Genomic DNA, 15,558 nt, shown 5'->3' with positions numbered 1-15,558 from the left:
AAGATATGCTCCAAACAATTTCACATCGGATTTAGCCTGATGTATCACATTTGTAAAACCCCCCAAAATTTGTTTTTTCAATGTGCAACAGCTCTGCACACACAACAATTTCACAGCCACAAAATTACAAAATTGGATATGGAGGCCTGTATCACGTTTAGCAACAGAAGATTTATTTTGCTATGTGCGCAAGGTCTGCAGACAGCTTAATTTCAACAAAACAAAATGACAATGTGGGATACGGGATACAGCAGGCTTTATCATGTTTTGCAACAGAAAAAAAAATGTGCTCATGTTTCCGATCACGAATCCGAATGTGACATATTCGTGCCGATCGTTTTCTGAGCACATTCGCTCATCACTACTTATGAGGACTGTACTGTATGTGAAGTTAAGTTAGGCGAAAAGGAGGAGAGATCACTTGATGCAGAGCTTGTCATCCACTGGATCACATTCCGCACCTCATCTACAAGGCATACCCATGGGTCACTGCCAAAGAAAGGGAGTCTTGTAGGTAGTCCAGTAGCAGAAGTTGTCAAAATGCTGCGCAATTTGTCGCTGCAGCAAAACAAACCTACTACTCATCTCTCATATCATCCCTGTCTCACAACCCTAAACCGCTGTTCAGCACTTTCAATTCTCTCCTCGGCCCCCAGTTCTCCCTCCCTATCCACTTGTTGCACCCCAGGAGTCCGGTTACCACAATGGCATTGCCTTCCTCACGGGAGGTGATGTCATGCCTGGAGGTAAGAAGGGATCCACTTAGCAGGTAACACAAACATACAACACCTTCCTAACTCCAGACCAGAAGGGGGAGCTTTAAACCTGGTTTCAGGGTAGCTTCCCTATAAGTTCTGGTCTGGAGGTGGGGTTAGTGAGTTCAGTGTGAGACAGTGAAGGGAGAGGAAGCTTGTGAGGAGAGAGACTGGTAGTAGAACTGTGACTGAGCTCTTCCCAGAATTAAGCGCAAGCGAAACCGGACACCGGAGTCCATGGTTGCACGGATACCAAAGGCCCAGCATCTAGAACCAGAGGGAAGGAGATTGCAGGTCTCCTGGCCCATTTAAAACACCTGGAGGCACCACAGCAAGTCAGGAGCCTGGGGCTGCCAGTGAGGAGACAGTGCCCAATCAAGGCTCATGTTGTCAACCATACGGATTAACAGACACTAAGAGGAACTTGTGTAAAGCTTCAGGCAGCAAGGGACATAGAGCACAGAGCAAAAGGAAGGCTTCCAAACCCACCTGGCTAGGTGGATCCCAAGATGCTCCGAGGCTGCCCGGACCCCATCAACACCTGCAACCTGTGCCCCGAACTGCACCTGCAATTTCACCAGTAATCAGAATGTGTGTCAAATATGGATAGATTTTCATAAACCACTGAACTATCAAGTTGAGCATGTGGGCCAATCATGGTATGTGTGTGAGCCAAGCATGGTACGTGCTTGCCTGTTTCTGCCACCAGGTTATGCCATTATCAAACATGACCATGCCTGTTTGTAGATTCAACGGTGAGAGCCACAGATCTGTCTGGTCTGTTATTCCTTTCAATAACGGTGCTGTCGTGTGTCTCAGACATATTAGCTTCAGCAGAGCATGTTGCCACTTCATTGAGGCAGTGCTGCACAGGTTTCAGCTGATGTGTGCTCTGAGACAGCATATCGGAGATGGAGGATGAGGAGAAGCAGGAGGGGGTGCAGGAACTGGTGTAAGGGGTTTAGGAAACCCAGATAGAAGTAGGGCCGTCAATCGTCAGCATCGGTAGCACATGTACCATGCCAGGGTGGGACTTGGCCCTGGCCTCCACAATATTCACCCTGTATGCCGTCAGTGAAATGCAGCATCCCTGGCCACAAACGCTTGTCCACATATCAGTCATTAAGTAGACAATCCCAGTAACCGTGTTAGTAAGGACACAGGTGATATTCTTAGGCACATGCTGGTATAAAGCAAGGATGCCCCACCGAGATAAATATTGGTGGCTGGGGACAGAATACCAATTTCTATAGTATATATGACAATAGCCAATTTTTGAATAACCTAATTTGTACACCTGTAGCAGGCCAGTTTGTTTATTTCAAACTAACAAAATTTCATACTGTAGCAGGTTCTACAGTATGAGAATAGTCAATTTTTTTAACAAAAATATTTTGTGAACTGTACCAGGCCAAGTAATTTTTAAAAATTTTAACCCACCATAATTTTACACAAAGCTTGTTAAACTGTATGGATGAATAATTTAATCCATACAAAATTTTGGAAAGTTTTTGGGATTGCAATATACCCCTGAAATTTCAACACAAAGCAGGTAATAATGTATGGATGAGTAATTTTTCAAATCTTTTTTGGAGTGTTATATGCCACAAAACACGTAATAATGTATGGTGAGTAACTGAATCAAGAAAAAAAATTTCAGCTCTTTTTGGAGTTTTACATATCATAATGTAACAATAACTGTTAAATTAAGGATGACTAATTGAATTAAGAAATATTTTTGGAACAGAAACATTTTGAAAGTGTAGTTGATGCAGACAGTGCAAAGCCAGGAACAAAAATTAAAAGGAGGGTCAGCCATACATCCTTGAAGGTAACAACTGTAGGGCCTCATTCAAATTGAATATTAAAAACACTGTGTGCTGCTGTCATCTGGTGGTGTGAAAAAGGGTGGAGGTGGGGCTAATCCAGACTTTGTTGATTTTTATCAGTGTGAGCCTGTTGGCATTCTCTGTTGACAGGCGGAAATGCCTGTCTGTTTTGACCCCCACGGCTGCATTAAAAACCCGCTCAGACAAGCCACTAGTGGCAGGGCAGCACAACACCTCCAAGGCAGAGAGGAACAGCTCATATCAGGTGTCCAGCTTTGAGACCCAATAGTTGAAAGTCGCAGAGGAATTAAGAATTACACTACTTTGGTTAGCCATTTATTGCTTGATCATCTTTAAAAACGTGTCCCTTCTTGTCAAAAATACTTGGTAATCAGGCCCTGGATGCTGGGATGGTCTCATGAAATTGGCTCAAGCCTTTGACAGTGTACCACTGCCTCTGCTGCCTGTCTTCCTCACCTCTCCTCATTTGTTGGGCAAGGAAGCTGATGGGAATTTTTTCAACATATTTTCTACAATGGCCTTCTGGCATAATAGCATTTTAGAAGACCTCTCAGCCTCAGGAAGAAGAGATGCAAAATTCTCTTTGTAGCATGGGTCTAGCAGGGGAATAACCAGTACTCTTTTTTGGCCAAGATGAATGTAACATGAGAATCATGGCAAAGGCAGCTATAAAAATCAGCCATGTGTGCCAAGCTCCCTCCAGTCAACACTTTCCTGTCTCCACCATGATTACAATTCTCCATCTCCTCCTCTCTTCTTCCTCATTACCATACTCAGCCCATTCATGTAGGAGAGACGGGAAGAAGGTTGTGTGGGTACTAGCCTCTGCTGCGCTATCCAACAGCTCTTGTTCTTTCTCATCAGCCTCCACATTCTTGTTGTTACCTAATCCACACTGAGCAGATGAGATGAGGCTGAGATGGGTAGTAACTCCCTATCTCATGTCTTCCTCCATCTTCACCTGGTCTGCATGCATAGTTTCATGTTTAATTGTGAGCAGCAACTGTTTAAATAGGTACAGAAGCTAAATCGTTGCAAGGATTATGGCATCATAGACGCTTACCATCCAGTGGCTGACGAGAATACTGACAGGCGTGTTGGAGCTGGTACTCAATAACTGGCCTCTGCTGCTCACAAAGCTTTGACAGCATGAGCAATGTGGAGTTCCAGCGTGTGGGCATGTCACATGCCAGTTGAAACATATTTTTTTATAGAAAGAAGTTTTGTAACAAAATTCACAAAGCCATTTTTTTTTTTTTTTTTGGAACCACATTACATTTGAAGTGATTTTTATTGGTCTATATGACAGAAAAGACCCCAAATTAACATAATTCTAAATAATGTGCTCAAAACTACATTAAAGATGTTTATTAACCCTTCAGGTGCTTCACAGGAACTGAAGAAATGTCTAATAAAAAAAATAAAAAAAAGGTACTTTTTTTTTTCCTTCAACAAAAATGCAACTTTCGACCCAATTCTTTTCATTTTCCCAAGAGTAACAGGAGAAAATGGATGCCAAAATTTTTATTTGCAATTTCTCCTAAGTATACCGATAGGCCATATGTGGTGGAAAACCAGTGTTTGGGCACATGACAGGGCTCAGAATAGAAGGAGCACATTTGAATTTTTGAATGCAAACTTGTCTGGAATCAAGAACGGATGCCATGTTGCATTTGGAGAGCCAATAATGTGCTTACACGGTGGAAACCCCTAACAAGTGACCCTATTTTCGAAACTGATCCAGAGTGTGTTGGAGCACCTTGAATCCCCAAGATGCTTCACATAAGTTTATAACAGAGCAGTGAAAATAATTTAAAAAATCTAATTTTTTTCCCCACAAAAAAAAAATAAATTATCTTTTAGCCCCAATTTTTCTCTAGTCACCTTCCACGACGGCATATGGAGGTTGTCTCTTTGCCCTAATGGGGAACAGGAAACACAGAGAGGTTAAAAGGACCTCCCACCTCCCACTTGCCAGTGTCTTTCCTGTTCCCCATGGGACAGGGAGAGGTTTCCATGTGCTGTAGTGGCCGGCGGCTACGGTACCTTCTCAGGCTTTGCCTGTAAAGCCGGGCAGCAGGCGGTCGCTCTCAGCCTCCTCCTTATGCTGCTCCCGTCGTCCTGCGTGCAGGTGCCTCGGGACCCCCTCCCGGCCTTCCCGCGCCCCCACGAGGGCAAAGCAGGCCTGAGATCCCCGACCGGGTTCCTCCTGGAGCTGCCCGGCGTTCTCCCCCTCCATGCGGTCGGCTCGGCGTCCCGGAAGTGACATCAGCGGCTTCCGCGCGTCACTTCCGGTTTCCTCATACCACTGTGAAGCCAGTACTTCCGGGTTTCGCCGGCCGGCGTGTCGGACCTAGGAGCTCCCTCACATGGATCCTGGAGGGGGAGGGGGATGTCTAATTGCTGGAGGCAGGTGCTAAGGACGGCGTCCATAAAATCCTGCTGAACCACCACTGAGGTAAGGCTATTTCCCCAGTATGGATGGTTCCTTGTGCCCTGCGTCTGCGGAGCCCAGCGCTACCCCTGCTACTGTGAGTGTTTGCAGGGATGGGATCCGAGAGGAGTATAGTTAGGGGGTTAGAAGTCCTCACCCCTCTCTCCCTTTGTATATTTCAGGGAGAAAAATCTGCCCCTAAAGCCACCTATAGGAAGAAGTGCCCAGTCTGTTCTGCTAAATTCCCTCCTAACTGGGATAAGAAACTCTGCCAGTCATGCACTGACAGGGTAATAAAAGCTGAGCAACCATCTCTGCTAGATGAAATTCGCTCACTGGTAAAACAGGAGGTACAATCTTCCCTGGCAGCTTTTACACCTCCACCCCCACCTCCGCCTCCGCAGCCACAACCTCATTCCCCGGCTAAGAAGAGGAAAATTCAGGTTGTTGAATCTGATTCTGATTCGGATCTCTCTCATGCCTCATCCATTGGCTGGGAGGATCCAGTATCACCTAAAGCTGAGGTCAGGAAATACCTGTTTTCCTCAGAATATATTGAGGATCTAGTCTCTGCTGTTCGTAACACGATGGGACTAGAAGAGGAACCTGTACCGCAGTCCATACAGGATCAGATGTTTGGTGGGCTTACATCGGAGAAGAGAGTGGGCTTTCCAGTTCATGCTAATGTTGTTAGTATGATTAATCAGGAATGGGAACTACCTGAGAAACGACTCAGTACCCCTTCAGAAATTAAGCATAGATTTCCTCTTGAGGATGATCTTATTAAATTGGACATCCCTAAGGTCGATGTGCAGATGGCTAGGGTCACCAAAAGAACTGCACTCCCCTTTGAGGATTCTTCACAATTGAAGGATCCTATGGATAGGAAAATTGAAAGTCTCCTGAGGAAATCATGGGAAACTTCTACGTCTGTCCTTAAGGCTAACGTCGCCTCTACCTGTGTGGCTAGGGCCCTCTCCTGCTGGCTTGAATAATTAGAAACCCACATATCTCAAGGTACCTCAAGAGGCGAGGTATTGGATTCACTCCCCATTCTGCATAAGGCTACAGGGTTTTTGGCGGATGCTTCTCTGGAATCCGTAAGAGTCGCCGCCAGATCCCTTGTACTCTCCAACTCTGCCAGAAGAGCTCTCTGGCTTAAACTATGGAGCGGGAATATCACCTCTAAAGCCAAGCTGTGTGCCATACCCTTTAAAGGAGATTATGTTTTCGGTCCAGCCTTAGGCGATATTCTCGATAAGGCTACCGACAAGAAAAAAGCACTCCCGGAACAAAAGCAACCTAGGAAACGTTTTTTTCGTGGCCCACAATCTCAGCCCTCTCAAACGAGAGGTAAAGGTAAAACCGGCAGATGGAGCTACGCAAAGGGTAGAGGAAAAAATATTTTTTTCCCACAGCAGCAGTCCCAACAGGACAAACAATGACTTCGACCCGGTGGGGGGAAGACTCTCGAAATATGTGGGTCAGTGGGAAAATATCACCAGTTCCCACTGGGTTCTCAACGTCATCAAGGAGGGCCTTTTAATACAGTTAATTTCTCCCCCCCTCAGGGTCTAAAGATTACTACCCTTTCAACATCAAGAGATCGCAGTTTGTTGTCCTTGGGTCTCAAAGATCTTATGAGATCAAAAGTGATCTCCCCAGTTCCACAATCGGAATGGGGAAAGGGACATTATTCCCGACTTTTCCTGGTTCCCAAACCTTCAGGGGATGTCCGTATTATTATAAACTTGAAGAGTCTGAATCAGCATGTGAAATATCGCAAGTTCAAGATGGAGTCCGTAAGATCTGCGATCCCTCTGATAGAACATCACTCCTTTATGGCAACCATCGACCTAAAGGATGCATATTTCCACATTCCTATTCATCCGAGACACAAGAAATATCTCAGGTTTGCGATACAGGGGAGTCATCGGGTGGAGCACTATCAGTTTGGAGTCCTTCCCTTCGGCATTTCCTCAGCACCGAGGGTGTTCTCCAAGGTAATGGCAGAAGTAGTGTCATTTATCCGGAAACAAGGTGTTTGCATAGTGCCCTATCTGGACGATCTCCTGATAGTAGCTTCCACCGAGGTAACCCTGATATCCCATGTCTCGACCACCCTAGAGATATTGAGATCCCTAGGTTGGATTCCAAATCTAGGAAAATCCCAGCTTCAACCTTCAAAAACCAGGGGATTTCTGGGAGTGATTCTGGACTCGGCAAAACAGATGTCCTTTCTCCCAGACGATCACAGACTTCCTTTAGTAACAAAAGTCAGGAAGTTCAAGGAGATGAGATCTCCTACTCTGCGAGAGGGAATGTCGCTGTTGGGCTCCATGATAGCCTGCATACAATCGGTGGCTTGGGCTCAAGCTCACTCAAGGACCCTCCAAGCCCAAATTCTAGGCAATTGGGATGGTCGACCTGGCACTCTTACCAAGAGGATCCACACACCGGGCAGAGTAAAAGCTTCCTTGACATGGTGGATGAATCCCAGAAACCTCCTGAAAGGTGTATGCTGGATTCAGTCTCCTCTGACCACGATCAAAACAGATGCCAGCAAGAGGGGCTGGGGAGCCATAATAAACCATGTCCCCTATCAAGGTCTCTGGAACCAGTTGATCGCCGAGAAATCGTCAAACTTCAGAGAGCTCTAAGCTGTGGAAGAGACCCTGTTAGCAGCAAGTCGTCAGATTTCTGGACAACATGTTCAGATATATTCGGACAACATGACCACGGTGGCTCACATCAGGCACCAGGGCAGTACAAGGATCCTCAGTCTAAAAAAGATCTCCGCTCGAATCTTTTCTTGGGCCGAAAAACACTTACTGTCCCTGACGGCAATCCACCTGAAGGGTACTACAAATATTCAGGCGGACTACCTAAGTCGCCAAGATATTCATCCTGGCGAATGGAGCCTGGATCTTCAAACATTCAACATGTTGGTACACAAGTGGGGTCATCCAGACGTCGACCTCTTTGCCTCTCACCAGAACGCAAAAGTCGAAACCTTTTTTTCCTTGAACCCAAGAGGCAATCCCAGGGGGCTAGATGCCTTGATTCAAGACTGGCATTTTCACCTAGCTTACGCGTTTCCGCCAATCCCAATTCTTGCCAAGGTTCTACGGAAGATATGAATAGAAAAGACTCTGACTATTCTGATAGCCCCATTGTGGCCCAAAAGAAGTTGGTTCAACTTGATCATCCAACTACAAGTGGATGGACCGGTAATGTTACCAATAAAACACAATCTTCTCTCTCAGGGTCCCATTCTCCACTCAGACCCTCAGAAGTGGAGCATGGCGGCGTGGTTGCTGAAGCCCAGGTACTAAAAGCTAAAGGGTTATCGATCCCTGTCATAGCTACTCTCCAAAAATCGAAAAAGCCAGTAACCAACGCCATCTACAATAAAATCTGGAAAAAGTTTTCATCGTTCTGTCTGCCTAACCTTCCAGACCCTCTCAAGCCTAATATACCCATCATATTGGATTTTTTACAAAAAGGCTTGGAAATAGGTCTTAGGCCCAACCCTCAAGGTCCAGGTCTCTGCACTTAGCTCTGTTTTTGACCAAGATCTAGCTGGTCATCGCTGGATTAAAAGGTTTATGACATCAGCAACTAGAATGAATCCTAGAAATCAAGTCATAGTTCCCCCATGGGATCTCAATGTGGTGCTCCATGGTCTGACAGGTCCACCCTTTGAACCACTATCTTCCTGTTCTCCACAAAATCTGGCCTATAAAACTGTGTTTCTGGTAGCCATAACTTCGGCTAGAAGGATTGGTGAATTACAGGCCTTGTCTATACGAGAACCTTATCTTCTAGTAAGAGATGATTCAATTGTGCTTCGCCTTGATCCTTCTTTTCTTCCGAAGGTTATCTCTGACTTTCATCGTTCCCAAGAGATTTTCCTACCGACCTTTTGCCACAATCCAGTAAACTTGGAAGAAAGAAGATTTAGCACTCTAGATGTCCGGCGTTTTCTTTTACAGTACTTGGACCAGACCCGTGCTCTCAGAATTGATCATAACCTCTTTGTCCACCTCTCAGGACAAAACAAGGGGAAAAAAGTAGCCAAAAGTACCATTGCTACATGGATCAAGAAAGCTATAACGGAAGCCTACCTCGCTCAAAACAAATTGCCTCCAGTAGGGATCAAGGCCCACTCAACCAGATCTACATCAGTTTCCTGGGCAGAAAGAGCAGGCGCATCTCCGGAGCAGATTTGCAGGGCAGCAACGTGGTCTTCACTCCATACCTTCTCTAAGCATTACAGATTAGATGTATTGTCCAATAAGGACTTAGCCTTCGGCTGTAAAGTTCTCCAGGCCGTTGTCCCTCCCTAGTACCAAATTAGTTGGTATTCCTCCATATGCCGTCGTGGAAGGTGACTAGAGAAAATAGAATTATTCTTACCGTTAATTCGGTTTCTAGGAACCTTCCACGACGGCACTAATTTCCCACCCGATACATATTCCTGGATTAGTTCTGGGATTCTGAAGGTAAACCAGTGCTATGGTCTCAGTTGTAAGTCACTGGCAAGTGGGAGGTGGGAGGTCCTTTTAACCTCTCTGTGTTTCCTGTTCCCCATTAGGGCAAAGAGACAACCTCCACATGCCGTCGTGGAAGGTTCCTAGAAACCGAATTAACGGTAAGAATTATTCTATTTTTTATTTGAATAAGAACATGAGAAAATTGACAAAAATGTTTTACATTGACAGTTTCTCCTGAGTACGCCAATACCTCATGTGTAGGGAACACCCACTGTTGGGCACATGACAGGGCTCGGAAGGGAAGGAGTAGCGTTTTACTTTTTGAAAACAAAATTTGCTGGAATCGAGAGCTGACACTATGTTGCATTTGGAGAGCCCCTGATGTGGGGGGGGTTCCATTATTTAGACACCACAGGGCCTGTTGTGAATTCCGTTCTTGGGCTCCCTCCGGTGGTTGTAAGTAGCACTTTTGTGAATTCTGCTCTTGGGCTCCCTCCTGTGGTTTTGAGTGGTATAGCTGCTTCTTGGATTTAGCATCAGCAGCTGCTTCCAATGATCGTCTTTCTGGCTCGGCTATTTTAGTCTGGCCTTATTGCTCAATCAATGCCAGTTGTCAATTGTTCCTGCTTGGAGTTACTGCTCTTTTGGATTTCCCTGACACTCTGACCAGTTCTGCAAAGATAAGTCCTTGCTTGTCCTTTTGCTGTCCACTTGTTGTGGACTTTATTGTTCAGCACATTCTATGTTTTGCTCATTTGTCCAGCTTATCAGTATGGATCTATTCAGCTAAGCTGGAAGCTCTGGGCTGCAGATTTTGCCCTCCACACCTTTAGTCAGATGTGGAGAATTTTGCATATCTCTGCGGTGGACTTTTTCTAGTTTTTATTACTGACCGCACAGTGTTCTTTCCTGTACTATCTATCTAGCTAGAAGTGGCCTCCTTTGCTAAATCTTGTTTCATACTACGTATGTCATTTCCCTCTCCACTCACAGTCAATATTTGTGGGGGCTGTCTTATCCTTTGGGGATTTTCTCTGAGGCAAGGTAGCTTTCCTATTTCTACCTTTAGGGGTAGCTAGTTCTCCGGCTGTGACGAGGTGTCCAGGGAGTGACAGGAACATCCCACGGCTACTGCTAGTGTTGTGTTAAGATCAGGAACTGCGGTCTGTATAGTTACCACCTGCTCAGAGCTAGTCGCATGTCGCTCCTAAATTACCAGTCCATAACAGTACAACTGGCCAAAAATGAGTTGAATGCATCTCAAAAGAAGGAAAAGAAAAAGAGTTCTGAGCCATTTTTTTTTTCTTTAGTCTGTTTTGTCTTTTTCCTTCCTCTTAATCTCTGGGTGGTTCAGGATTTGGGTGCGGACATGGATGTTCAGGGTTTGTTTTCTCGTGTGGATCAGCTTGCTGCAAGAGTACAGATTATCCAAGATTATGTTGTTCAGACTCCAGCCTTAGAGCCTAGAATTCCTACTCCAGATTTGTTTTACGGGGATAGATCTAAGTTTTTGAACTTTAAAAATAACTGCAAATTGTTTTTTGCTCTGAAACCCCGTTCCTCTGGTGACCCCACTCAGGAAGTTAAAATAGTTATTTCTCTGCTGCGTGGTGACCCTCCGGACTGGGCATTCTCCCTTGAGTCAGGGGATCCGGCATTGCTTAATGTAGATGCATTTTTTCAATCGCTCGGATTATTGTATGACGAACCTAACTCTGTGGATCATGCGGAAAAAACCTTGTTGGCCCTGTGTCAGGGTCAGGAAGCGGCAGAATTATACTGCCAGAAATTTAGAAAATGGTCTGTGCTCACTAAATGGAATGAGGACACTCTGGCAGCAATTTTCAGAAAGGGTCTTTCTGAAGCCCTTAAAGATGTTATGGTGGGGTTCCCCATGCCTGTTGGTTTGAGCGAATCTATGTCTCTGGCCATTCAGATTGATCGGCGCCTGCGCGAGCGCAAAGTGGTGCACCATATGGCAGCGTCCTCTGAACAGAGTCCTGAGCCTATGCAATGTGATGGGATTCTGACTAGAGCGGAACAGAGGGGATACAGATGTCAGAATGGGCTGTGTTTTTACTGTGGTGATTCTGCTCATACTATTTTTGATTGCCCTAAGCGTATTAAGAGGGTAGCTAGATCTGTTACCATTAGTACTGTACAGCCTAAGTTTCTCCTGTCTGTGACCCTGATTTGCTCATTGTCATCTTTTTCTGTCATGGCATTTGTGGATTCAGGCGCTGCCCTGAACTTAATGGACTTAGACTTTCCAGGTGCTGTGGTTTTTCTTTGCAGCCTTTGCAGAGCCCTATTCCTTTGAGGGGTATTGATGCTACACCGTTGGCCAAGAATAAACCTCAGTATTGGACTCAGCTGACTATGTGCATGGCTCCAGCACATCAGGAAGATTGTCGTTTTCTGGTGTTGCATAATTTACATGATGTTGTTGTACTGGGTTTTCCATGGTTACAAGCACACAATCCAGTGTTGTATTGGAAATCGATGTCTGTGACTAGTTAGGGTTGTCAAGGGGTACATAGTGACGTTCCTTTAATGTCAATTTCCTCTTCCCCCTCTTCTGATGTTCCTGAACTTTTGTCAGATTTCCAGGATGTATTCGATGAGCCCAAGTCCAGTTCCCTTCCTCCACATAGGGACTGTGATTGTGCTATTGACTTGGTTCCTGGCTGTAAATTCCCTAAGGGCCGACTCTTCAATCTGTCTGTGCCAGAACATGCCGCCATGCGGAGCTATGTGAAGGAGTCTTTAGAGAAAGGGCATATCCTGCCGTCTTCGTCACCATTGGGAGCAAGATTCTTTTTTGTTGCCAAGAAGGATGGCTCCTTGAGACCCTGTATTGATTATCGCCTTCTTAATAAAATCACGGTCAAATTCCAATACCCTTTACCTTTGCTCTCTGATTTGTTTCCTCGGATTAAGGGGGCTAGTTGGTTTACCAAGATTGACCTTCGAGGGGCATATAATCTTGACCGTATTAAACAGGGTGACGAATGGAAAACTGCATTTAATACGCCCAAAGGCCATTTTGAATACCTGGTGATGCCTTTCTGGCTTTCTAATGCTCCTTCTGTGTTCCAGTCCTTCATGCATGATATTTTCCGCAATTATCTTGATAAATTCTTGATTGTGTATTTGGATGATATTTTGATTTTTTCCAATGATTGGGTGTCTCATGTGAAGCAGGTCAGGATGGTATTCCAGATCCTTCGTGATAATGCTCTATTTGTGAAGGGGTCTAAGTGCCTATTTGGAGTTCAGAAGGTCTCTTTTTTGGGGTTTATTTTTTCTCCTTCGTCTATAGAAATGGATCCTGTTAAGGTCCAAGCCATTCATGACTGGATTCAACCCACATCTGTGAAGAGCCTTCAAAAATTTTTGGGCTTTGCTAATTTTTATCGCCGTTTCATTGCCAACTTCTCTAGTGTCGTTAAGCCCCTGACCGATTTGACAAAGAAAGGCGCTGATGTGACAAATTGGTCCTCTGAGGATATTGAGGCCTTTCAGGAGCTTAAGCGCCGATTTACTTCTGCCCCTGTCTTGCGTCAGCCAGATGTGTCTCTTCCTTTTCAGGTTGAAGTTGACGCTTCTGAGATTGGGGCAGGGGCCGTTTTGTCACAGAGGAATTCTGATGGTTCCTTGATGAAACCATGTGCCTTCTTTTCCCGAAAGTTTTTGCCTGCGGAACGCAATTATGATGTCGGCAATCGGGAGTTGTTGGCTATGAAGTGGGCATTTGAGGAGTGGCGACATTGGCTTGAGGGAGCCAAGCACCACGTTGTGGTCTTGACCGATCATAAGAATCTGATTTACCTCGAGTCGGCCAAGCGGCTGAACCCTAGACAGGCTCGATGGTCCCTGTTTTTCTCTCGTTTCGATTTTGTGGTCTCATATCTTCCGGGATCTAAGAATGTTAAAGCGGATGCTCTCTCTAGGAGTTTTTTGCCTGATTCTCCTGGAGTTCTTGAGCCGGTTGGCATTCTTAGGGAAGGGGTGATTCTTTCTGCCATCTCTCCTGATTTGCGGTGAGTGCTTCAGGAATTTCAGGCTGATACACTCCTGTGGGGAAGCTGTTTGTTCCTGATAGATGGACAAGTAAGGTAATTTCTGAGGTCCATTGTTCGGTGTTGTCCGGTCATCCTGGGATTTTTGGTACCAGAGATTTGGTTGCTAGGTCCTTTTGGTGGCCTTCCTTGTCACGGGATGTGAGTTCTTTTGTGCAGTCCTGTGGGACCTGTGCCCGGGCTAAGCCTTGCTGTTCCTGCGCTAGTGGGTTGCTTTTGCCTTTGCCCGTCCCTGAGAGGCCCTGGACACATATTTCCATGGATTTTATTTCGGATCTTCCTGTGTCCCAGAGGATGTCTGTTATCTGGGTGGTTTGTGACCGGTTCTCTAAAATGGTCCATTTGGTACCTTTGCCTAAATTGCCTTCCTCCTCTGATTTGGTTCCATTATTTTTTCAGCATGTGGTTCGTTTACATGGCATTCCGGAGAATATTGTGTCTGACAGAGGTTCCCAATTTGTTTCCAGGTTTTGGCGGGCCTTTTGTGCTAGGATGGGCATTAATTTGTCTTTTTCTTCGGCGTTCCATCCTCAGACAAATGGCCAAACTGAGCGAACTAATCAAACCTTGGAAACCTATTTGAGATGCTTTGTGTCTGCTGATCAGGATGATTGGGTGGCTTTCTTGCCGTTGGCCGAGTTTGCCCTTAATAATCGGCCCAGTTCGGCTACTTTGGTTTCACCTTTTTGTTTGTAATTTTGGTTTCCATCCTCGTTTTTCTTCAGGGCAGGTTGAGCCTTCTGATTGTCCTGGTGTAGATTCTGTGATGGACAGGCTGCAGCGGATTTGGACTCGTGTGGTAGACAATTTGACGTTGTCTCAGGAAAAGGCTCAGCGTTTTGCTAACCGCCGTCGGTGTGTTGGTCCTCGGCTTTGTGTGGGGGATTTAGTCTGGTTATCTTCCCGTCATGTTCCTATGAAGGTTTCTTCCCCTAAGTTCAAGCCTCGGTTTATTGGTCCTTATAAGTTTTCTGAGATTATCAATCCAGTGTCTTTTCGTTTGGCCCTTCCAGCCTCTTTTGCCATCCACAATGTTTTCCATAGATCTTTGTTACGGAGATATGTGGTACCTGTTGTTTCCTCTGTTGATCCTCCTGCCCCGGTGTTGGTTGAGGGGGAGTTGGAATATGTGGTTGAAAAAATTTTGGATTCTCATTTTTCGAGGCGGAGGCTTCAGTATCTTGTCAAGTGGAAGAGTTATGGCCAGGAGGATAATTCTTGGGTGGTTGCCTCCGATGTCCATGCTGCCGATTTGGTTCGTGCTTTTCACTTGGCTCATCCTGATCAGCCTGGGGGCTCTGGTGAGGGTTCGGTGACCCCTCCTCAAGGGGGGGGTACTGTTGTGAATTCCGTTCTTGGGCTCCCTCCGGTGGTTGTAAGCAGCACTTTTGTGAATTCTGCTCTTGGGCTCCCTCCTGAGGTTTTGAGTGGTATAGCTGCTTCTTGGATTTAGCATCAGCAGCTGCTTCCACTGATCGTCTTTCTGGCTCGGCTATTTTAGTCTGGCCTTATTCCTCAATCAATGCCAGTTGTCAATTGTTCCTGCTTGGAGTTACTGCTCTTTTGGATTTCCCTGACACTCTGACCAGTTCTGCAAAGATAAGTCCTTGCTTGTCCTTTTGCTGTCCACTTGTTGTGGACTTTATTGTTCAGCACATTCTATGTTTTGCTCATTTGTCCAGCTTATCAGTATGGATCTATTCAGCTAAGCTGGAAGCTCTGGGCTGCAGATTTTGCCCTCCACACCTTTAGTCAGGTGTGGAGATTTTTGCATATCTCTGCGGTGGACTTTTTCTAGTTTTTATTACTGACCGCACAGTGTTCTTTCCTGTACTATCTATCTAGCTAGAAGTGGCCTCCTTTGCTAAATCATGTTTCATACTACGTATGTCATTTCCCTCTCCACTCACAGTCAATATTTGTGGGGGCTGTCTTATCCTT

This window comes from Ranitomeya variabilis, chromosome 1 (genome assembly GCF_051348905.1).
Source record: "Ranitomeya variabilis isolate aRanVar5 chromosome 1, aRanVar5.hap1, whole genome shotgun sequence".
Classification (NCBI taxonomy): domain Eukaryota; kingdom Metazoa; phylum Chordata; class Amphibia; order Anura; family Dendrobatidae; genus Ranitomeya; species Ranitomeya variabilis.
Note: the sequence above shows the minus strand (reverse complement) of the source record.